The 25617-nt window shown below is 33.7% G+C and overlaps 1 long non-coding RNA gene across 6 annotated transcripts in view; it reads left to right on the forward strand.

The window, feature by feature from the left end:
* Positions 1-25617, forward strand: part of LOC149551489 (uncharacterized) — a 42068-nt gene that overhangs the window by 13223 nt on the left and 3228 nt on the right. For 2 of the 6 annotated variants that reach the window (XR_016352751.1, XR_016352753.1), the window contains 2 exons: positions 23596-23633; positions 24022-24320. This is a non-coding gene — a long non-coding RNA (uncharacterized LOC149551489). Of the gene's footprint in view, positions 1-22572; positions 22651-22777; positions 22980-23575; positions 23634-24021; positions 24321-25617 lie in introns of those variants that run through there. The other 4 variants (XR_016352752.1, XR_016352754.1, XR_016352755.1 and 1 more) reach the window with 4 other exon arrangements.

The raw sequence follows: 25617 nt of genomic DNA on the forward strand, positions 1-25617 counted from the left end.
TTGGTCCAAAGTTTGAGCATTTGCAATTCCACCTAAATAGGTGAAATTGGAATACATATTCCTATTCCAGTTTTATTTATTTTAGAAAACATAAATTTTTGGGTCCGTAAATTCCCCATCGAATTCTGACTGAACCAAACAATAATAGGAATATGTATCACCATTTTCTATTCCAGAATAACTATTCCAGAATAACAATTCTAATTCCCATATTTTGGTTCCTGTTTGGTTGCTTGAGTACAACACTTACTGGAATAGAAAATTAGAACTTATTTTTTTTTTTTTTTCGTTTGGTGAGCCAATTTGGAATTGGGAATAGGAATGCGTATTCCCATTTTGATCCCAAAATGAGCTTATTTCCATTCCAAAAAAAACCTGTTATTGGAATAGGCTATGCCTAAATTCCTTTTTGACTTTTCTTATTTGATAATCTTTTTTGATCTGCTTCATTTTGGCGGCAATCGGGGACTGAGATGCAATAATAAGGGGAATGTCTTTGTGATGCCAAAGATGCCGATCATCCCACTCAATGTGCTCACTGTGTGTCCAGATCACAATAATTGGCATTGAGCCGTTCATTTTGTTGTACTGAGGCAATTTGTACAGGTGATAATTGCAGTAGCAATTTTTGTGTTTGATTTTGATTAATCTCTGCAATTCGTGGCCCGGGCACAGAGGATTTCATGAGTATTAGGCATCTGTAACATCTGAAATTGAATGCCATGGTGAGCTGCTTTTGAGTGTGCATATCTTTCCTGTATTGGGCAGTCTGTATCTGAGATTGGGCATGATCTTTCACTCTTGTTGGACGCTCAAATAACAATGAAACTTCTTTACACATATTGTTGGTGTATTTAATCCCTTTCTAATCACATCGGAAAATTACTCCTTTTAAGACATTTTGCCAGACAGCTTGCTTGATTGCACAATACAACATATGCAAAGTTAATAGGTCTTTTGAAGTGACAGATGTTTAACAGGAAAAATTCAGCTTGCGCAATCTACCCAGAAAGGTAATAGGTCTTTTAAAGTCGCCATCCAAGAAGACTTGACCTGTCTCACACTCAGACCAGATGAGGAATCCTGTATAGGTTGCTACTAAACAAGAGAAGTGAACCAAGTTTAGCAGACACGATAGCATTGGATCCTTGCTTCAGAAATCACCATGCTTCTTTTGAAATCATTTTCCATAGTTGGCACTATTATAACCATTTCTTCTCAAATATTTGCAGTGTATATCTTAAGGCTATTAGGGCATGCGGTTGCATAGCTTATTTTGGCTAGCAGCCACTGCTCAACATTTTTAGGAGCAAATTGTGAAGCCACTAACCCCATGAATATTTAAATTTGCTGCTTACTTTGTATTTTGGAATAAAATTAGTAATTAAATTTTTTAACTAAAAAGTTGGAGGAAAAAGAGGGCAAGAAAAAGAGGGAAATAAATATGATGGAACCACCTTACATTTTGTTAATAATGCTTATTTTCAGCCCCCCACATTTTCCCAAAGTTTAATTCCATTTCCTATATTTTAGCCGTTCTGTTATAATAGGAAAAGATTCTGATTTATCCTTTCTAGAGAATTGAAATTTAGCACGGGAACATATAACTGCTTAAATTTAAACAGATTTTACACTTACGCAGCTGCATGGGGACATGGGGTTATTCGGCTTTATCAAGTTTGACATCAGTCCTTGCATCGAAAATAAAGCATATTTCTGCTTATATAAATCCCCTTATTGCCTGCATCAAGTCTAGAAGACTGATGTTGCTCTGGTGGCGCTAGGCATTTTGTACAGCAGTTCTGTTTATGCTATTAAAAAGTTTAAATAAATTAAATTCTTATTCTCTATTCCACTTCCAGTTTTGTACAACCACACACGGGAATAATATATTCTCAATCAAATTCTAGGTCAACCAAACGGGCTGGAATTGCGATTTCAATTCCCCTTCTCAATCCCCATTCCCATTCCCATTTTCAATTTTATTTCCAATTCCTATATCAGCAACCAAATGGGTCCTTAGAGGTTTTAATTTTTGAATGCATCTACCAATTTCAGTTTTCTATTTCTGAGCTCTGACCATGGTGCAATTTTGCTTTTAATTTTTCTATTTGGGCATTGTGGGCGACATTTTTTGCCTAAAAGGCCAAATGGAGTGTGCCACATTCTTGCTAGCATGTGGGTTTCGTCATAATCACCTGCAGTCTAGTCAGGAACATCAAAGGGCGCCTTGATATATAGCATAGCGTTTGTCACTGGGATCTATTGTTTCAGAAACACAGACTTCACATTCTTCCCAAACACTTGCACGAAAAATGAGAAATTCCGCTACTTCAAAAAAGTAGGCAACATGCACAAGATCATAAGCATGACATGAGTCCTTTTGTTCAAGGATTTCCACCGCGAGCAGTTCTAGGAAGCTATGATTGCATTCCTCTATATTGACCTTCTCGACATGACGGTAACTTTCAAAATTTGGCATTTTCTATATATTTCAGGGCAAAGCACTATATTGGCTTTTTTTTCAGGATTACTCACCATTGGACGTTCCTACTGATTTCTTTATAGAAATAGTATAAATGGTGTTTGGCCTACTCTCTCTCTCTCTACACACACACACACATATGCATCTGTATCCCCCTGAAAAAAATCGTGCATCCACACATCCGCTTCCTGCATCTGCTTTCGGATCTGTATCTGAATTGGTAACTAAGATTTAAATCCATCAACAACACAACATTTATAAAATCACATCTTCTCATTAGATTAAGGGTAATTGTGATATAAATTTCAACCAATAAAAAAAACCAAATATAAAATTAAATATAAAAATCAATCTAAATTCCATAAAATTTAAACATATAGTATTAGTTTGAGGCTTTCTAAGCAATCAGTCTTTTGGGCTTCCCGAGCAATCTGTGAGTTTGAGTTTGGGAAGTGTGGTCTGTACATACTAAGGTGGATCCCTCTATGTTCTCCTATTACCTTGGTTAGAGGCACTTGGCCCTTATTGTTTTTGATTTCCAGGTGTAATGTGCCGCTTTTTTTGTAATAAATACCTACTGATCGATTACTTATTTCTTTCACTCCATCTTTACCATTAGTGTCATTGGGTGCCTCTTGAAGACTTTTGATTTGATGGATTAGCGATGCATTGCTCTTCCTTGCGGTTTAGTTTTGTAATATCTTAGTCTCACTATATTGGTTGCAGCTTTATATCATCCTATCATTAGGAACCCTTTTGAACACCAATCTGCAAGGCAGACACAATGCTAGTCTATAGTATAAACATTTTCCTGTAATATTGGATTTGCTTGGATGCTGAATCTCCATTATATTTAAATTAGATTTGCAGTTTGGTCCCATCCCTCACAGATTTTAACATGATGTTTGGAGAAACATAAGTATCATTTACATGGATCCATTGAATACATAGGGAACATCTCAATTTTTCTTGTTCAATCACGACTTTGACTTGGTTACCCTAAGACTAATTCATTACCCTGAAAGTACAAGATGCACATACCATTCCAAATTTTTGAACTTCCATTCGTGCTTATCATTCAATAAAGAGAGCTAAAAACTGATTTTTGAAGCTTTGACAATGGTGGGAACATAGAGTATCTTCTTAGTTTCCCTGGTTCTTGTTTTGAGTATGACATATTATACTAACATGGATAAGGAGAGGTATATATGATGAACATCGACTTGATGATTGAGGATATGAAGATCGTCATAAATGAAAAAGACAAAGACCTCGAAGAAACTTTCTTCGGACAAGTGCAAAATTATTGCAGAGAGATGGAACCTAATGTTGGTAAAGTCATAATGGACAACACAAAAATCTGTGGAGCGATTGTATTGTTGAGTGAGAAATTGTATTTACGCTATTTTAGACACCTTATGCAATCCATTCTCTCAATCTTATGCCAAAAAGGATTGAGGACAGAATTGTTTGAATTAAACTATTGTATGTAGCTGTGAAGGGGACCCAAATGCTTATCATCAATCACCATGTCAGAAGAAACAATTGAATCATCTTCAATATTGGAGCCATTAAAGGGGTAAGTGAAGAGTAAATTAATTATTTATTTTAGTTTCACTTGAGTAACTCGATTTTTTTCAATATATTGTTTAAGTCATTGTTTGATTGTGGATTGTAATTCTTCATTGAAGTTTGTTTGTAATTATTTTTATTTTCAAATTTTTGAATAGGTTGTCAAGATCTGTTTTGTTCTTAGCATGCTCATGAGACAAGCATAATCCATATGGAACCAATGCAACATTGAAAGTGCAACCAATATAAAAATGGCTGTCCCAAATGATTTTGATTGGATAATGTGTGGAGTAGCTCTTTAGTTTCATTGATCTTACTTTGAGTATGACTCACCGTACTGGCATGGATTTGTCTTGGTTGAAAGAGATCAATGATGGCACTGAGTCAATGATTGAGAAGACGAAGACTATCATAAATGAAAAAGAACAAGATCCTCTTTTAATAATTGCACAAAATTATTGAAGAGAGATGGAACACAATGACCACTTGCTATATATTCTTGCCTTTGTGTTGATTTAATACTATTAGTGTTGAGACTCTCTTTGTGCCAACAGAGATTGCCCCATATAGAGATTATATAGTCTTGAAGGGATTAAGGCAGCAATTCATAGACTCTTCCTTGGTCTTGATTGTAGGACGAAGCCATGAGTGAGTTCATTGATTTTTTCAGCTCCAATGATTTATAAACAAACTCTGTTCAAATAAGTGTACAAAATTATATAAGAGAAATGGAGCACAATGAAACACCTCTACATCTTTCTCAGCATTGGTAAAAAGTACTATAATGCTTACATTTTTAAATTTTTTTCATGCAAATGAAGGTTGCTTGAGGTTTATGTAGTAGCTAAACGGTACACTACAACATTTTATAGACCCTTTCTTCATTCTGATTTGTAAGATGTAGTCACAAGTGAATTCTTTGATTTTGTACGCTCCAATGGCCACAATATTGAGGCATTTTGTGATAAGTTCATGAAGGATGCTCACAGTTGGATGTACGTTGATGGCCAATAATTTGAAAATGTACAACCCGTCTTAATTAAATTTATTCAAGCAAAATGCTACCCAAGGGGGTAGCTCCCTATATTCATATGAAAAACAGTAAAATGAGTACATAGTTTTAGAGCTGGTGAAAAGAGGAAGATGAGTCCATCAGTCAGTCAGCTAAAAAATCTGTCTAGTTGATTAGTGTTAAAGAGGTTATCATCTTCAGACAAGAGTTCGTTGAAACTTTCCATGCCTGATTTTACAATTCTTTTTATGTTTCAAGAAAATCTAATGGCTTTTTTGAATCCTTGGAGTTTCATTGACGATTCTTCAAAAATTATAATATTCATATCGTATAACTCTCTCTCTTTACATTGTCATCATTTGCAATAAAGAGGAGTGGAGCACAGAATCTTTCTTTCCAACTTGTATATTCTTTTTTCACAATCAACATGGCTACAAGGGGACATGAAGTTGTGGGATATGGAGCTAGAGCATACTACCTTGGATGCTTCCATTTCCCAACAAATCGCACCTGAGGAGATTGAAATGAACACATCCTCTATGATGCTGAAAATTGATTGTTGAGCCTGATATTATTATTTTACTATAGAACTTGAAGTTTGAACTATGAGTATGTCAGAAACCCTTCAGAATATTCTGTTGCTACTGAGACTCTCTCTGGATCTGTAGAATGTCGATGAGCAAGAGTAGCCAGAGAAAAACAAAGAAGGATGTTCCCTTCTTCAGAGTCATGTGCAACAAGAGACAAGAGACTGAGATGGGTCTGCCACTAGCCCTCCCAGAATCTTCAAAACTTTTGACCAGAAATCATTCAGAAAAGTGTCCAACCTGATGTTGGATAACAAAATTGTCCTGCTTTTGTGATATGGATCCACAACAAAAGGGTCATCTTGGAGAAATTACAGCAGGCAGATTACTTAGTCTTCTCTTGGTCTCTTAAACAGCTGGTCTCCTGGACATCCTTAAAATTCCTTCCTTCCTTCCTTCCCTGTAGACAGAGGCAAATATTTGAGAACAACTGCCACAATTTTGAGCAAAATTGACAGACCCTCCAAACATTTGCAGATGATTGCAAGATACCAAAATTTGAAGTGAACAAAGCATTGTCTTTTCAGAAAAAAACAGTAAAAACCCTGGAACAAGAATGCTTGATATAATATTCCATGTGAACTTTGTGAGATATAGAAACTAGAAGCAATTTTTGAGGTGAAAAATTGATCTGAACCAAACAGATAGGTAGCACAAAATTTGAGACAAACTAACATGCAAACATCATATTAAGGAAAAAGGTAAGAACCAACATAATCCAAGAGCCCTCCTGATCTGCAAAAACCATGGCCAGGTCAAACAAGAGCAACCTCTTAATCTTTGAGGGAGCAAACTGTAAATCCTCCCAATGTTGTTTTAAGGAAAAACAATAATGAAAACCCCAGTTTTTTTAATGAATACTCTAAAATAGGCCTGAATGGCCATTAACTAAGGTTCAAGAAGAACAAGCTAAATTTAGTAAGTATCTAGTAAACTAAAAATAATCTAATACCCTCCCTTAAATGGTCATTCTACGAAAAACCTTGCAGAAGACAATACATTTCTTGTAGTTATAATTCCTTTAAAACATTCTGCTGCTACTGAAACCCTCTCTAGATCTGTAGAATGTCAATGACCACAAGTAGCCAAAATAAATAGGGAGAAGGCTGCCCCCTTCTTCAGAATGGTCTGCAACCAAAGACAAGAGCTTGCCACAGACTTTCCATTGACACGAGTCTTTTCTCCTAATTCAGCAAAACTTTTGACCAAAATCTATCACAAAACAATGAAACATCCAACCAAATGTTGGATGACTAAGCTGCTCCTCCCTGTAGCTAGAGATATGCATCGATAACAACTGCCACAATTTTGAGGGAAATTTAGAAAATCCTCCAAACTTATGTAGATAAGCAAGACACCCCGAAATAGATTGCAAGATGCCATTTTGTTTTCTGTGTTGACCGCTGAAAACCAGACCGTTGCAACAAAGCAACAAAAAATGACGGTATTTTTGGCAGGTTGTGATATTTCTGTTCACTCTAATGGCTGAAAATAGCTGAATGAAGCAGCCAAGAAAGACAAAATCCCGTCCATAACATTAGAATATGTAAGGCTTTTGGCCTAAATGATTCCACTTTTCCCTGATATGTATTTTTTTGCTTTGTGTCAACTTTACCTCTTTCACATTTCATCTTCCATTCCAAACTAAATGCTGCAGCTCTATAATATTGGTTAACCTTTCTTTTCAGTCTGCACACTTCCCATTATAAACCCTTACTAGTTATATGCTTCTTATCCTTGGTGTTATTGCTTGCCTGCAGTTTCCTGCTCACATTGTATACAGCCACTCATTTTAGTTTCAAATTGTAGACATCCTATATTGGAAATCTTGTGCTATATAAGATCTGAAATTGACGGGAACACACACAAATGTGCGTGCGCATGTGCACTCATACACACATAAATTTAGAACTATATATATATATATATATATATATATATATATATATAGGTTCTAAAACATTTAACACTTTTGGCTTAAATGGGTCCCTTATTCCCTGATATGCATGCATGCTTTTGCTTTGTGACAACTTCAGCTCTTTCACATTTCATCTTCCATTCCAAACTGATTACTTATTGCTGCAATTTTATGATATTTTTGACTTTTCTTTTCACTTTGCATTCTTCCCATTTTAGATCCATACCAGTTGGATGCTTCTTATCCTTGGTGTCATTGCTTGTGTTCATTTTGTCTGCCGACTTTCTATATACAACACTCTTGAGTCTTTTCTGATTCCAATATAAATAACATCTTTTATTGGCAAATTTGTGTGCTAAATAGGGAACTGAACTAGAGGGTAATATATTTGCAGTTAGCAGAAAGGTGCAGGTATAGGAAAAAGGTATTTAGAGGAAAGAGGATGTTGGGGGTTCACATAACATTGAGTTTATAATCACGTTAGGAAAGTGATATTTAATATTCCCAACTCAGATCAAGAGTATATGAAAACATGCACAGTGTAAGCTGCCACAGTACCTGACAAAATTGTAAAGGGACTTTATTCAAGGTGAAAAAATATAGTTTGTTTAAGACTTCAAGGTGAAAAAATATAGTTTGTTTAAGACAATGACCCACCTTGGAATTAATTCTGTAGTAACGAATTTATCACAGAAAGAAGTGTTGGCAAGTTGGCTGAGGTAAGTGGATAAGTGTTGTCATTAATGATAACATTATGAATGAGTAAGGTCGCTGAAATCAAGTATCAAGTTTGATATTTAATGATGAAGAAAACTGTCTGAGTACCAAGCGGGAAAACAGTGCACAGGATGACTGTCTCTTTCAGCAAGCTTCACAGGGAGCAAATACAAGGCTACAAATTGAAGGAATGATATTATTGACAGTGTAGATGCTATGTCTGATGTTGCTGAACTTATCTTGATGTTTGGCATCAGTTTTGGTAAGTAATTCTAAAGACAGTTTTGATATCGCAGAAACAAAGCATATGGAAGAATATTCACAAATTGGTCAAGGAATTGCTTTGACTTGTCAAATCAAGAACTTGACAAGGTAGGGACGACATCCTAGATGTTAACCCTCAACTAGCGGAACATAATATTTAGTTTTGGTAATGTATGGTTAAGTGCAAGGCCGACAGATTAAAGAAATCAGTATAAAGGAATAGATTTTTGTTTAGCGAAGTTGCTACATGTATTGAAATGCTATGATTGTTACATGCACACTTTATTGATGTTGGTTAGATGTGAATTTGATAGTCAGAGCAGAGCATAAGGTTGTATGTATGATTGGATCCAAGAAACTACAAAGGACTGATCGAATATTTGGGATATCAAAACAGTCAAGTTTTGATATTTCAATATACCTTGTAAAGTTGTATATTGTTGTAAGAGCAGGAAGCTCACCCTTTTGTAATACAACTCCTAAAAGGGTTGAGGCCTCTAACAAGGTCTAGTCCTCTATCAAGGATAGATACACCATATGTATGTAATAGGCTCCTAATTGGGTCAATACTTTTAACAAGGTACTTTTGATTAGTAGATCATTTTGTGGGTACGGGGTCTTCACTTGGCCAGAGTTTCCCTAGTTACTGTTATGAGTTTCTTTTATGTACACTTATTATTGTTTTTTAGTCTAATCATTTATGCAAGTTTAAGGTTAATATATGATATCCATAGTTGGGCAAAAAGCTGTGGAATACTGATTCACCCTCCCCATGAAGCAACTTTCGAGGAATTAGATCAGTTTAATAATGAAAGGAACAGATTGAAAATGATGCAGGAGCATCTTGGGTTTCTTTGTAATCCTGCACATTAGTTCATTCTGCCTAGTTCCAATTTGGCCGACTTTGCTCACATTTAATTTTGGTATAGTTAATTATATTTGATGAGGGCTGACTTGTGGTTTCTCTATGTTCTAGAATTATCCGTAAGCCATTTTGGCAAGTATAAGTAGGGTGTTTAGGTTTAGGATTAGGGCAGATTTTTGGTGGGAGAGTTCAAAAGAAAAGAGATATGTGGATTTAAAAAGCTGATTTGGAGATCTGGAAGTTGTACATTTGTAATTGGCCATAACCCAGAGGGCCTTACAGCTGGGCATGTATGCTGAATATTTGATGAATCAATAATATATCCTTGTTCTCTCTTTCCTTGGTGCTGTTCCTCGTGTTTGCTTCCGTTGTGTTAACTCTTGTAGGGTGGTTTGGATAGCTGGGTGTGCCTTTGGCCTAGTTATTCATCCCTTGCCTGCATCAAAAAACCAAGCTTAGAGATGTACAAGATTTCATTTGAAAACTGAAAGATCAGATTGAGAATTCAAGATTAAAGAGAAAGGAATTACTTGAACAGATTAAGGATTGTGAATCAGCTACCAAGCTTAAGAAAGAGAATGCGATTCTGAGGCATGAACTTGAGATCACAACACTATAAATGAGTTTGATATCTCATGAGCAATAAGTAGAGACAAATCTGAGGATTGAGAATGCAGATTTGAGATGACAACCTACTAAGGCAACATATGAACTTGAAAGTACCAAATTGAAGTTTTCTGAACTTGAGAAATATAATTTTATATTGAAAGGAGAACTTGTACAAACAAAGCAATATCTTGAGACGTTGTATACAAGCACAAAGAAGCTTGATGAGTAGACCACGACAGAAACGCTTAAAGGAGATATGATAAGAATTGGTTACATTGAAGGACAATCATCAAAAGAATCCGAGATCACAGAAGAGCATGGAATTGAACAAGAACCTAGCCAACCATTAGATCAGATCGGAGAAGACAATTCAATGGCAAATACTTTGCTTGCAACAAATTGGACACATGAGAGATTGTAGAGGTAATTTGAATGATAAATCTTTTAATGGTTACTGTTACAATTGTTTTCTTTATGGACATAAATCACATGAATGTAAAAAGCTTAATCAAAGATTAAATATGAGAATGAATGAAAGGACTAGTAGACTGCTGGGAATGAACAACATTATCCACTATGGAGTTGTGTTAAAAATTCAACAACTTTGGACATATTGCTGCAGATTGCAGATTACAGATCAATTAATTTGGATCAATGTATGGGAATGGTGTTATTTCATTTCATACTTACAACAACTTAGGCCATACAACAAGATTTTGCAGGCTTAATGAACTCAATAACAATATGAGAACACCTAATGTAAGAAGGAATGTGAACATTAGAAGGAATGAGAGTGTGAACAGACTACAAGTAGAAAGCATTGATAAGACACTTGTGAAGGAAGGAACTTTAACAAGCACAAAGGTATGGAATAAAAAGTCAAAGGAAATCACATTAAACAAAGTGGAAGCAGTGCCCAACATTAAACCTTCTATATCATCATGAATTGATGCCTTTGAGCTTAAAAACCAGAATATTTACCAGTAAATATCCAGACCCTTGAGAAATCGAATTAAGTTTTGAGAAGTCAGCTACAACTTTTTGAGGTACAATGGAATATTAATCTAAGTTCACATATGCTATTATGCAGAAATGAAAGATCACTAAAGATTAAATGAGTTTTGTAAGTACTTCATTGAACACATTTAATGAAGATTCGTTTTGGCAAGGAATTAAGAAAGGAAATCAATCATTTTACTCACCATTTAAACAAAAAGAGAGTGCAAGGAGCTAGCAGAGAGATTTGGAAAAGAATTGAAGCATTTGGAAGCAATTTAGTTGATGCCCTAATGTGTAATGATCAAAGGTACTTATCACTTTTCCAAGGTAGTTTCGAGCTTTGAATTTGAGTTCGATTGTCATAGCAACCCCACACGTATATAGTGTGAATGAAAAACTTCGATATCAGTTTAAGAAACACTCTTTTATATCAATGGGAGATGATCTTGCAAGTGCTTTCTTGCATACCCATGAAGTCGTGTTGCACGTAGAAGACAAGAGCATACATTCATTGTAAATTTGAGTCAATTGGGGATAGGGACATTCATTTTGACCTAGACAAGGTGTATCATGAAGATAAGGTTTTTAAAGAAGGGTTTGAACACCTAGGGGAATATAACATTCTGCAGTACATGTTTCATGAGGAGTTCAATAAAAGGGAATGGATTAGGATTGTATTGAGTAGAATTCACGATGACATATTTTGGATGGGTGGCCAACCAGTGATGATTACTAATGAGTTAGTTCACAAAGTAATTGGAATGAGTAATACTTAAGTGTACCTTTAGTTGGTAAATTTGTTAAAATGGAAGTAGATAAAAACATAGGAGCCAAATGGTGTAGGAGAGGAATGAGCTTAGTCGAGATCGGACAAACTAATTTAAGAGCTATTAGCAAATTCATGGGATATTGAAAGAGAGCATATTAAGGTCAGCGAGATCTTAAGACAATAGTTGGTAGAGAATATTAAGAGGATTAAGCATCATAGGTACCAAGCCTTTCGGATTTGGATCTTTGGTCATGCACTTACTCTTCCACATCTTACATAAATTTCCAAATATGCCACATTCTGCATGGATCACTGATAAATGTACTATGGAATTGATAACTAATTACTACAACATGCAAACCAAAGCTATGATTGATGCAAATATCTTTGGAATGATGAAGGGATTCTAGATGGAATTGAAACACAGAGTCAAAATTCCTAGATCAGTTGTTGAAAAGTACAAGTACACTATTTGCTTTATGGTAGAAATTGACTATACTTATATGGAAGCAGTTGAACCTAGAAAAATATTCATCCACCCTATGGGATATATGACAAAAGGTATGCTTGAGGGATATGCAAAGGCCATATTAGAATTAGAGAGGGTCATCACTTGTCTTGGATGTGGAACATATGAGGAAAAGTTGAGTGCATAGTGGAACAAGCAAAAGGAAAGTTGCTAAGATGGTAGAGGATGTTGCAAAAGAATAGAGTATAAGTAAAGAGGAAGGTTAGTGAGATGCAATCAGAAGCAAAACTTGAAATACTCAAGCAACAACATCAACAGAGGAAAATGATGAAGATGATGAAATTGAGATTACGAAGGTTCAAGTTATACCTGAGATGCACACACCAAGAAGATTTACAAGATCTTCTCTTGCAGTTAAGGAGGAGGATGAACCAAAAGCAATTAGGCAATCAGTTAGGATAGAAGAACCTAAAAGACAAGAAGGCAAAAAGCTAAGGTACATGACCCGAGCTTTAAGAAGCCCAAGTAGATAGTGAAAAGAAATGGTAAGAGGGATCAGAAAGAAGAGGAAGAGAAACAAGTAGAAGAGGTTGAAGAACAAAGGACTGAAAAACAAGTTGAATAGCAACCAAGTTTGGACTTAGCAGTAGAGAGAAAGGAATGGAAGCCAGAATTGAGGAAGATAACAAAGAGGATTGAGTATGATGGTAACTTGGACCGAGTACAAAAATTCTACTGGAGATACAATGATGGACAATAGAGACAACTTGAAAATTCAATTGTAAAATATTTACTTAAGTTTACTAAGAATGTATTTGGAACCACAAGGGAGCATTCTAGATCATTTATTTGCAAAGTTAGAACATTGGAGATTAAGAGCAATGGAAGAAGATAAGAAAATGAGAGAGGACATAGTTGGAAAGCTTTGCACTTTGATTAGTTATGAACATATGAACAATGTACTTGAGAATGCGAAAACCATATTGAGAAATTCTTGGAGGACAGTAAAATTAATGGCAGGGTGGTATGATGACGTCCTTGTTGAAACTGAGAATGAAATAATTGGAGTTTTAAAAGATCCAAGATTGATGAAGGAAAAGAAGAAATCAGTTGGGATTACTATAAATGAACCGAAAGTTTTGGGAATTCAAGGTAAGTTATTGAAACAATTTATAAGCAATGTGTTAAATTATCAAGATCATTGCAAATGTAATTACAATTGCCATTGTATTGGTTGTGTTCCAAATGCAATTGAATGCTTATAAATATGAGAGGAGGAGATATGTCTCTATAGTTAAACTCACTAGTTAACATATTAATATAATAGTAAAAATAACCATATATGTAACTCATCTTAAGCATATATGTAATATTAATATGTTAACCATATATGTAATATATTATTATATAATAATATATATATAATATAATGTAGAATAAATATAATATATATTATATTACATATATAATATATATTATATATAAGATTTTTATCTCAAAGATGATTTACCATCAACAATGTATCTCATGTTGAAATCAATCGGACATTACACCCTTACCACTCCCTCTTAGCTAGGGAGGATTTATAGAACACATTATGCCCTCAAGAATATGATGAGATATCATCTCAGTATGATATTTAATTAGCAATGAGTTAAATTTCTCACCTTTCATAACACACGATTGAAACAATTTCCATAACTTTGAAACACCACCTAAGTGTGGTCTATAATAGTAACTATGTCATGGTGTCTGGCAAGATTTGACCCAAGAACCATAACAAGTTGGTTATCACAGTGTCTGGCGAAATCCGGCCCAAAGAACCATAATAACAAGTCTACCATTTATAAGATCGCCACCTTACAATGGTTACCTTTTGTCTATTCGTTATCATGATTTCCAACACTATGGGACAACAATTTAATGAAGTTTGTCATGATAATAGGTCTACCATTTATAAGATCGTCGTCTTATAATGTTTACCTTTTGTTTATATATGCCAATGAAAGATCTTCACCATTCATTGCATATCATAACAACATCATGAACTTACATGATATCCACCATGAACCCCCATAGCGGCTACTAGAGGGTGGAACAAGGATTTTCACCTCAGACTTCGATCTCATATAGGAGAGCACATTACAAGGAATTTCACTTAGAACTTCACCTCATAGAGAAGATATCATCCACAAAGGATTGCATCTCAAATTTCTCCTTTTGAACAATGATCCTGGGAAATCAGGTCCTATAGTTACTTTGTCAGAAACTCTCTTCACCCAAGGATGCCTAACGAACTCACTCTGAATCTTATATCAATCTTTTGCTATTCTAGCGATAAGTCAATACTTTCTCACGATGCATTCAAGAGTAGGCCCATCAAAATCATGCAGTCACACACATGTATTTCTATACTCCTTTTGAGTATTAATCTTCTAAGCTCTTGTGTTGCCTTCAAAGAAGTGTCATAGTCTCTCTTAATGTAGAAGGATACTCATAATCTCAATCATTAAAGATATTCACTTCAAGATCCTCACTTTATTTGACTAATGAATTCTTGTCTGCACAATATTTGATAGCATGAGTAAAGTACCAACCTTCTTTTCTTGCAAGAATTTCCTCAACCATAAAGGAAAAGATCAAGGCAAATGATTTTTTTCAATACATATAGAAATAAATTTTAATAGAGAATACAATGAGTAGATAAATGTAATACTCAAAGACAGCAAATACTTATCTGCACATGAATGGAACATCTTCCCTCTAAAGATGGTTCAAGTGAGAGTGAAACATTGTTTATCGTTTCCCCCTCACAATGTGAAGTTCCCACTCTTATATGGTCGATTTTGTTTTGCGTCATATTCAATAATGGCAAACTTTTTAGTTATTTTATCAATGCCAGTAGATCACTCCAAAGTCTATGCATAATTTACTTCTAATAGAATATGATTACTCTTTTATTCACTCTTGCCATGAATGATGATATATGGTGAATCAAGTATTCATCATCATCAGAGATTGCTTCAAATGTAGATATTCATGCACACAAAATTAGTCACCAAGACTACCAAGAATTTTATGTGGCTATAAGAATGACTTGGATTGTCTCTTGATATAATTTAACTTTGCACAAGTCTTTGTAACAGCTGAACCAATTTGTCAACACAAAAGACATGACCAAGGTACAAATATAAAATACATTGTCCATGTTCAGTTTGTAATTTCTCCCCATATCCAGTCCTATAAGATTTAGGACTAATTTCTATATGTTAGATTCTTATAAACTGTCTTTGATATTTTATTCTCTTTTGGTTGGAGTAAAATCTTTATCAACATTTAATTTCTTATGTTTGAATTTTGATTCCTATTCTTTGACTAAGGCATCATTATTCTTCTTCTTGTTATTCTTTCATTCTTTTGTGGTTTCATTAATTCCTTGATGGACTCTTAAAGATCTGCTTATATATAACATTTATTCTGTAAATTATCTTTCAGTATATACTGAATTATATATAGTGTGATGTCCCTTTGTTGGATCTCGTAGGACTAAATCTTTGTGATTGTGTGAAGATTCTTTCTATGTATAAATCATGCATAACTCTTTTTATTTGTCACAAGGGATCATTCAGAATGTGATTGCAATGTTGAAAATATTATATTATATCTAATATAAGTGCACTAGAACTTTGATGACACGATGGATGCAACATAATTCATCTTTAGTATCTGAATGTAACTACAAGTATTTACTCAATATTTTCTGAAGGTATGAGGCTCATATCCAACAATGTAGGTAGGGAGGAATAATGATACGATAGAGATCCAATCTATAGAAATTATTATTCCTGATGTTGTCTTCAGTACGTCTGTGATAGGATCTGTGCTGCTCTAACATGTGAGACTATGTTTACTTTAGTGTGTAATTAATACTGAGTGGTCTACGAAGGCCCTACAGAATTATTTGTTTGCTTGTCTGCAATAATTCTTAATGATGGAAGGTCTACGATGATTATTTATTTTTTATGCCATAACTATATCATTGTCTCTTATTTAAACTATAAACTTGTGACCTGGGTTTCTCATTAATAGTCAATTCTGTCTACCCTAACCTGCAAGGTTCATGTTAAGAAGAATCTCCCTTAGTGATTCTAATGGTTCCGTTCCTTCTGCCCTCCATCTCTGTTCTTCCTTCAATTTTCTGCGATATTCGCCCTGATATGGTGTACATTTTTGGCCATCTTGATTTCCTTCATATAAGCCTTTATCTTGAGAATGCTGTCCTGTTATATTTGCTTCTTATGACCTCCACCTATTCCTGGTTGCCTGCACTATAGGAGTTTGGTTTTTTGATGCTAGAGACTAGGGTGTTTTTTAGTGGTGAATATTTGTAATTTTGTGAATTTTAGAAAAAAAAATTCTAGTAATTTGGCTAATAATTTAAGATTTAATTACAACCTAAATTGCCATATTTTTATTAAATTTAGTTCTAAAATATTAAAAATCGCTCAATAATTTATTTTATTAAAAAATTTAAACTCAAAGATTCGCCACAATATTTGATACATGATTAGATTTGATTCACCTAAATATTATATATTATCAAAGAAATTGAAATTAATTCACCAATAATTATCATAATTATTAGTTACTTTAGGGATAAATTACCAATATTTAGTTTCACTATTGATTTAAAATATAATGTGATTATTCTCATAATTTCCATGAGATAAAACATTTCAATTTTCCTTTGTAATATTCCATGATGATTAGTGAACTTCCTATTATTATTGAGATTCGCCAATATTTTCTACTCAAAAATTATGATTCCAAATTAATCGCCAACGTAAATAATATTTTAAAAAAAAAAATGAGAGATTCATCGATAAAAATAATTTGGTTTTTCAAAATAATGAAAGATTCGCCACTAATTTATATCTTTTTCTGGAGGGGGGGTTTCTTAATATGATTCCATATGCATTAGTCTTATGTTGTACGATAAGAGACTGCCCTTTTTATATATATATATATATATTTTTTTTCACCTCTTTGCCAAGTCAATGCCTGAAGCCTAAAGATCAGAGGAATCTACTATTCTTTATCCCCCTTTCATTCGATTTCCATTCTCTTTAATCTTTTATTATATTTGCAGACTTGCTTTGATACCATGTTAAATTATTAGGATCACTGCAAATGTAATTACAATTGTCATTGTATTGATTGCGTTCCAAATGCAAACGAAGGCTTATATATATCAGAGGAGGAGACATGTCTCATGAAGAGGACATGTCTCTACGGTTAAACATCACTATTTAAAATATTAATATAATAGTATAAATAACCATATATGTAACTCATCTTGAGCATATATGTAATATTAATATGTTAACCATATATGTAATATATTATAATATTATTATATAATAATATTTGTTGATGATAAATCTTTAAGATAAATATCTTATATATATAATATATTATATATGTAAATATTAAATATAATATAATATAATAAAATAAAATAAAATAAAATAAAATAAAATAATATGATATTATAACATAATATAATATGTTATAATATAATATATTATATAATATATAGTATAATATATATATAATTATATAATATATAATATATATATAAGATATATAAGATATTTATCTTAAAGATGATTTACCATCAACAGTTCACTACTCTTGAGGAAGCAACAAAGTCGAAGGCACAAACAGATTTTAAGGCTAGATTGTTCCATCAGGTATGTAACAACATCAGAAATGATATACAAGTCATTGATACATGCATAAAGGATATAAGGGGATGCATAGCAGTAGCAAAGAAATTGTATGTTCTGAGCACACCAGTTTGCTGATGATGTGACCAAATCTCTCAAAGAGGATGAAGCAAAGTTAGCACAAATTGCTGGAGAATTGGAACAAGAAGATTTGAATATGATGTAGGTAGACAAAGGACTAAGCAAAACCTTTACTTGATATATTGGAAAGGGATAGAAACAAAATCTTGGCAAGGTTTAATTTATTCAGAAATAACTAAAACCCAAGATTGATATGCTTCAAAAACAATTGAATACATTATTGGATGCAAAGAGATCATATGAAAATTTTATGCCAATGAATTTGAATCGAGCAGAAGTAGCTGCATATGGAATTGTGCAGTCATACATGTTGCAGAATCTGTGAAGAAGACTTGGGATGTGGAGTTAGAGACTCTAAGAAGAAATTTCTTAGATTGCACCAGATTTTTACCTTGAAGAGCAGAGTTTGGAACCAAAATTTTGACATGTATATAAATTTTTGACTCACCTTTGTCATTGATGTTAAAGGGGGAGGAGAAGTTTGTGAAATATAATGTTTTGGGAATGAAGGACAATGAGAAATACAAGGCAAGTATATAGAGCAGTAGTTATCTACTAAGTGGGAGCAAATGTATATACAGTCTAGTCAAAGGGGGAGTACAATATGGAGTATGTTATAGATGATATTGATCCACATGTTTTCATTGTTGATAATTTTGCACCTCTGGAAATGTGCTAAGAACTGCCTTCTTGGTATGTGTGTTGCAAATGCAACATCCTCATATATATATATATATATATATATTGAGAATAGGCCATGAATAGACATCTCTTAATGGGACATGTCTATTCATGAATCAGATAATTAATAATAATAACAAATTTAATCTCATATATATAAAATTAATTTTTCTCATATAACAATGACCTTATATCTCAATATATATATATATATATATAAAATTATACATAGGTTTATTTTACTGAAGCTATCAAACATCAACAATCCCTCTTAGCTTAGATGGCTAAACACATAAGAATAAATATTACTTCAATGTAATATTATAAATAAGAATTTTAAGGATATCTCATTTGATATCTCACATGATTTCTACCATTTGATATCGCATTCAATATCATGAGTATTGGTCTTCCAGAATATCAACATATGATATTTACCGAGTACCCAAATAAGGTTTGATATCACATTCGATATCAAGAGTAGTGACCTCCCAAAATATCAATGATATTCACCAAGTACTCGAAAGGTTTTGATATCACATTTACTATCAACAGTACTGGTCTCCTAGAATATCAATGATATTTTTCAAGTTCTCAAAAGGTTTTGATATCACATCTGATATCAAGGGGATTGGCCTCTCTGAATGTCAATGATATTCACCAAGTACTCAAAAGGTTTTGATATCACATTTGATATCAAGAGTATTGGCCTCTTAGAATATCAATGATATTCACCAAGTACTCTTTGAGTAATGGCCTTTGAGAATGTTGAGATGGAAGACATTCACTATATACTCAATTTGTTTGATCTCATAATACAAGTTATTGTAAGATTGTCACTTTATAGTACCTTTTGCAAATATAGGGGACATAATTTGGAAGTTGTCACTTCCTCATGATGTACATAGGGGGTAGGCCCATTAAATCACATAGCTACGAGGTATATTCATGAATCACAATCCTCTTGATTGCTAAAATTTATTGATCACTGGAGAAACCATCTTAACATGGTTTACTTGCGCTAAATCGATAGGACCGAGACACCGAAGGTTGATTGAATCATATGCTCTATTTGCTCCCTCTCTTTCAAGGTTGTCTCTAATGAAATGTCAAGCTCCTTATGAATCTCAATCTCCCTCCTCTTGCAATAACATTCGTGAAGGAAAAGATCAAGGCACATAGCGCTTATAGTGTGTATTGAGTATTGAAAAATAAAAAAAAGAGAGACTACAATAATACTCAAGGATAATAAATAATTTTTCATAATTATATAAGATCATTTCAATAATAGAGATAAATGCCTATACGTTGAACACATAAGCATATTACATACTCATAAGTTGATTCAATTGATTTCATAATATATATATATATATATATATATGTATGTATGTATGTATGTATGTATGTATGTATGTATGCAATTGTTTAATATCACATTATATATAATAAGACTTGTACCTTTATTGGGTGTGTGGAACCCGATACCTTTTATACTCCCGGGGGGCACCTTCTTATCTTGGTCCGAACTTATATGTATTTATCTTGGTCCAGACTTATATGTATTAGATGGGCACCTTAATATTTCATCCCTATTATAAGCGATCTGCCTATGTTTACTCTAGTCGGGTATTGGATTACATCCATCCTTTGTGGACTACTCTATACACGTGCTTCCTTATTCCCTCGTCATGTCTGCATTCAAGGGACCTGTCCATGTATTGATAGGCCATGAATAGACATGTCCCTTCATAGGGCATGTCTATTCATTAATCAGAGAATAATAATTACAAAATTAGTCTCATATATATATATATATATTATATTAATATTTCTCATATAAAAATGACCTTATATCTCAATATAAAGAACACGCACATATAAATTATATTTCATTTATAATTGTATATAGGTTTATCCAACTGAAGCTAACAAACATCAACATTGATTGGCCAACTTTTCACAATGTTACCATCAATGCCAAAGGGGGAGATTGTTGCCAGGTTGGCTGAGGTAAGTGGATAAGTGTTGTCATTAATGACATTATTATGCATGAGTAAGGTCGCTGACAGCAAGTATTAAGTTTGATAGTTAATGATGAAGAAAATTGTTTGAGTACCAAGCGGGAAAACAGTGCATAGGAAAGAGAGTTTGTTTCAGTGAGCTTCACAGGGAGTAGATACAAGGCTACAAATTGGAGGGATAATATTATTGATAGTGTGGATGCTATGTCTGAGGCTATTGAACTTATCTTGATGTTTGACATCAATTTTTGGAAGTAATTCTAAAGGCAATTTTGATATCGTAAAAATAGAGCATATGGCAGAGTATTGGCAAATCGGTCAAGGAATTGATTTGACTTGTCAAATCAAGAACTTGACAAGGTAGGGACAACATCCTTGATGTTAACCCTTAGCTAGCAAAACTTAATATTTAGGTTTTGTAAAGTGTGGTTAAGTGCAAGGCCGACAGAGTAAAGAAATCAATATAAAGGAAGGGACTTATGTTTCATGAGGTTGCCACATGTATTGTAATGCTATGCTTGTTATATGCACACTTTATTGATGTTGGTTAGATACAAATTCGATAGTCAAAGTAGAGCAGAAGGTTGTATATATTATTGGATGCAAGGAACTACAAAGGACTATCAGAGAGTTGGGATATCAACATAGTAAAGTTTTGATAGCTCTCTACACTACTTGTAAAGTTGTTTATTGTTGTAAGAGCAGTGAGCTCACCCTTTTGTAATACAACTCCTAATAGGTTGAGGCCTCTAACAAGATCTATTCCTCTAACAAGGACAAATACATTAAATGTATGTAATAGACTCCTAACAGGGTCAACACCTTTCACAAGGTACTTTTGATTAGTGGATCATTTTGTGGGTACCATCTCCACCAAGGTTTTCCCCTGGCTAGGGTTTTCCGAGTTAACAAAATATGGTATGCTTATTATTGTTTTTCAGTTTAATCATTTATGCAAGTTTAAGGTTAATATATGATATCCATAGTAGGACAAAAAGTTGTGGAATATTTATTCACCTCTCCCTCCTCTCAATATTCCCTATTTCAAACAAGAAGCACTGCTGCAGTGATGGAACATTTGCTTAGATTATATTGATGACAACTTTCCAAAGATCGTCATAGCATATTACATATGATGATGCTTGGACATGATTGCATAATTATGATTATTAGAAAATAATGAATGTGGTATTTTTTAATATTTTGTATTTATATACTTATTGTATGCTCTGTGCTTATCCATTAGTATATGTTGGTTGTGAAGATCATGTACCCATAACCTTACAGTTGTCTGAAGGTAATTGGTGAAAGGTGATGGTGTTAATATTTTTACTAGGTTTCTTCATACTCTTTTTTTTGATGGTTTTGGGGTCTCTAGTCATGAAATTTTATTGGCTATTGTTTTTTCTTTTTAATACAAGCCTTTAATGAGGTGAGCTTGTAGGCTTTTTGATGGTTTTGGGCCCTCTAGACATGAAATTTTTGTGGCTATTGTTTTTACTTTTTAATACAGGCCTTCATATTTTAACGAGGTTAGCTTGTAGGCTTTGTTTTAAATTTATTTTCATCAAATTATATTAACCTCTGAGTTGTGATGTTGAATTACACGTAATATTTTTTTCTTTGTGATGTTTACACTTCATCATGTTAACCTAGATATTAGTCAAATATAGTTGAGGTCAGCTCTGGCTTTGGGATCATATATGTTTAATCAAATTAAACTAAATCCAGGTCTGGCTTTGTGATACACAACTTCAAGATAGGAACATGGTTACAAAGTTGACTGCTGCAAGGAGTTTCAATGGAATTGTGAGTGGTTTAATGCAGTTAGATCTTATCAATGTTCATTGCCTTTTATAGATATATAGAATATAGGGTTCCCTTTTTGAGTTTTTTCACAAGCTGTCTATAATCTTTATTGTTGAAATGTAAAAAGAAGCAAGAGGTGGGACTTAAACCTAGAATGTTGGCGCTTGCTTTTTGATGAGAAGACCAATCTTCGTCCTGTTTGGGTTTGTGTTAAATCTACAAGGCATGGGTAATGTTTTTGCTGTTGGTTGTTCTTGGTGTTTTATACTTGGTTTAATGTTAGCAGGCTTCTACTAAATTATATATATGAATGATTTTGATATTGTAAAGCACACAAGTCAAAAATTATTGTCTGGACTATCTGACTTTTTAATCTGAGAAGCAAGAAGTGAACTTAAACCTAGAATGTTGGTGCTTGCTTTTTGATGAGAAGACCAATCTTCCTCATGTTTGGGTTTGTGTTAAACCTACAAGGCATGGGTGATGTTTTTGCTGGAGGTTGTTCTTGGTGCTTTATACTTGGTTTAATGTTAGCGGGTTTGTACTAAATTATAATTATGAATGATTTGATATTGTCAAGCACACGAGTCATAAAATTATCATAAGGACTATCTGACTTTTTAATCTGAGATTTAAATTCAGGTTGTGTTTATTGATATAATCTATTCTGTCATATTTGCTGCAAGGACTTACTTCTGAGTTACTGCAATTTGTTGATTGCACTTCAAAGAAAAGACAGTAAACTACTAGTTAAAAATATGTTATGCTTTTAGCTATGTTTTGTTAATTAAGATCATGAATGACTGTATAGTTCATTGTCTGCTGTTGGTCTAACATATTTTACCAGCACAAAACATCTATAAATTTTGAAGTTAAATCTGAGGTGCTCAGAAGTGCTTTATCAACTATTTATCATTCACATCAGAATTGGGTCGTCTTGCACAGAATTGGACGAAGAGATGCACATGATCATGTCAGGCAAGGTGAGGATAATTATTTGCTCGTTTTTGTTTTTCAGTTAAGTACACAACTGTATACATTTCTGTTTCTATTTAATGGTGTATCAGAAAAAGAAAGTTTATGTATTTTGAGTAAATTAGGGTTTTGTCATTCCAAATGTCTCTTATTGTTGTTATTTGCCTCTGAGATTCTTTTGGAGATGACAATTGTTTTTCATCTGCCAACAAGCAATTTTGTGTGTTTATATTCTACTAATCCGTAGGGCAACAAGACAAACTGCTCTGCATGCTCTAAGTTTCCAATATGCATTTCTTAAAGTTCCATCTTAATATAAAAGCTGTTGATGGTCGATGCCTTTGCCAATGAGCATGCAGCATTCTGATTATTTTCCTTATGGACTCAATTATTTAGTTATCCAATCAGGAGAGCACAATGAATCATCCATCCAACAAAGTAAAGGCTACATTTTTCTTTGCTTTTGTGAAGAAAATAAGACTTTTATGCTTAATTTTGAAGTCTCTGCAAATGAAGGGGACAAGACCATGTAAGAGTCTTGTTTAAGTTTAAACTTTTATGGTAATTATTAAACAGGTAGATTTTGTGAGCTATATTTGACACAGTAACCCCTGTAGTGAGCAACTGGACATACTACCCTTCTGCTTTCTACCCTTCTGATTTTAGTCATATGCATCTCTTTTGCAATTTGCTAATTTTGAACACCTTACATATGTGCTTAAACTAGCTTTCTAGTCGGTACACACGTAACTAGACTCGAGTGTTTAATTATGTAACAATGTTTTTAGTTGTAATGATGGGTAGACTCGAGTATGTTCTTTATGGTTTTACAATGGATAGAGTTACTTTATACAATGAGTAGACACTCTCTTGAGTGGTAAGCTTTTACAATGGGTTGGCGATCTTCACCCATATTGAGCAGTAAGTTTACACAATGGGTGGATAATCCTCAGCCAAGTAAGTTTCTACGTAGGGTCGACAATGTATAGCCAAGTATCAGCGAAGTATGTTTTATAAAGGGTCAACAATCTTCAGCCAGTTCTTACAATGGCTAGACACTATCTTGAGCTAGCTGTTATAATGGGTAGACTCTCTCTTAAGCAGTTATTGCAATGGGCGACAGATTAGTTTTAAACTTTGTCAATCTAATCCTTCTACAATGGGTGTTTGTTAGCTTCAAAACTCTGTCAATCTCACCCTTTCCAAGTTAGCTTTGGACTGGTTGACGTTCTTGATGATGTTGGTTAATGTTAAAACATTTTCCAAATTAGCTTTCAGCAGACACTCACGAGCATGTTTGTAATTTTTAAACTGCGTCAGTCTCACCCTTCTCAAGTTCAGCCACCTACAGTGGGTAGACACTTTGTCTTGTATGTTCATTAGTTTTAATTTGGTCAAGCTCACCTTTCTGTATATAGCATGCACGTATCAATGTTTTGAGCTGGTTTTGACTATGGATATGCAATTTTTGGAGATTTCTTAGTTTTAAACTTCGTATTTTGCACCCTTCGACGTGAACATATGTTAGTTTTAAGTTGTCAACGTCACCCTTCTTATTAGCAATATGCATGTAACAATGTTTGAGTTAGTTTAACTTTTGATGATGGGAAGACACTCTTGATTATGCTCGATACTGTAAGAATTAAGGTGAAAAATACGGCGTTAAACATTTTTCAAGATAGGTATGGTTTGAGTATGCTTTATAAGTGAGCATTAAGGTGAAAAATACGACGTTACATATTTTATGGGGAAAGTTGTTTGGGGATGGACTTTATTAGAAATTTACCGGGACAGGTGAAAAATGGTGATTTTAAAAAAAATATAAGAGAATTTTGTATATGCGTTTTATAGCATTAATAAGACTTTAATTATATAGACAGTTTATAATCCCCGATGCACAACACTAGAGTTTAGATGAGAGCAACAAATTACAGTAAACAACTTTAAAAGCTCGAAAGTGAAGAAATCATAATTTTAAAGGAGATAATCAAA

This window comes from Cupressus sempervirens, chromosome 6 (assembly GCF_028749045.1).
Source record: "Cupressus sempervirens isolate cs-2001-9-10 chromosome 6, ASM2874904v1, whole genome shotgun sequence".
In the NCBI taxonomy this organism is placed as follows: domain Eukaryota; kingdom Viridiplantae; phylum Streptophyta; class Pinopsida; order Cupressales; family Cupressaceae; genus Cupressus; species Cupressus sempervirens.